Source organism: Pygoscelis adeliae, unplaced genomic scaffold, assembly GCF_000699105.1.
Source record: "Pygoscelis adeliae isolate BGI_AS28 unplaced genomic scaffold, ASM69910v1 Scaffold252, whole genome shotgun sequence".
Taxonomy (NCBI): Eukaryota; Metazoa; Chordata; class Aves; order Sphenisciformes; family Spheniscidae; genus Pygoscelis; species Pygoscelis adeliae.
Genome location: NW_008824185.1, coordinates 1,262,880 through 1,263,607, shown reverse-complemented (window position 1 = coordinate 1,263,607; position 728 = coordinate 1,262,880). Strand labels below are relative to the sequence as shown.

The following is a 728-nucleotide window of genomic DNA, read 5'->3' as shown; positions in this document are numbered from 1 at the left end:
AGGAAAGAACAGAAAAACAGTACTGGTAATGTGCTGCCAAGCTATGAACGCTGCCAAGCTATGAACGTTTCCAAGCTACACATTTTAATAGAGAGATCAGTCCTATGACAGTAATTAAACTGTTAATTGTAACTGTAATTACTGAGAAGTAAGTTCTGAAACAAACACTAATATTCAGAAAGTCAACGCCAAACGCTTTAGACTTTTTCCCAAATACTCCTTCCGCATACCTGACTTCTACAGTTACGCTGTGCATATGAATATTTCACCAAAATACATCGCTGCACAACATGCACACAGCTCTGCACGTCAGCATCAGACACGAAGAAACGGAGGCGCTGCAAAAAGCGGAAAGGCTGGAGCCGAGCACCCGAGCGCATCCAAACCGCAGCGTTACGGTTCATTGCAACGTTACGCTGCGGTGCGTGCTTTGAGGAGTTTTACTGGGGCCCCTACGCCGAGCCTCCTGCTAAAAGCCGCAGCCTAGATTCAGACAGCCTCCCTGCAAGGTGTGACAGCTTGGCCCCAGGGTGAGCGGGCCCCCCTGCCGCGGCGGGCTCCCGGCCTCCCCCGCGACGCGCGGGGCACGCCGGGCCGGGCCAGGCCGCCAGGAACGCCTGCCCCTACCAGCTGCTCGGAGGCCATCAGTTTGAGGAACTTCTTGATGAAGTCAACGAGGCCCTGGATGGTCCGGGTCCGCTCCACGGCCCACTTCTTGGTCTTCATGA

At 53.8% G+C, this 728-nt stretch overlaps 1 protein-coding gene across 1 annotated transcript in view; it reads left to right on the top strand.

Annotated features, from left to right (window-relative positions):
- The window catches only part of AP3S1 (adaptor-related protein complex 3, sigma 1 subunit), a 39,537-nt gene that overhangs the window by 3,463 nt on the left and 35,346 nt on the right, over window positions 1–728 (top strand). The window lies entirely within an intron of this gene.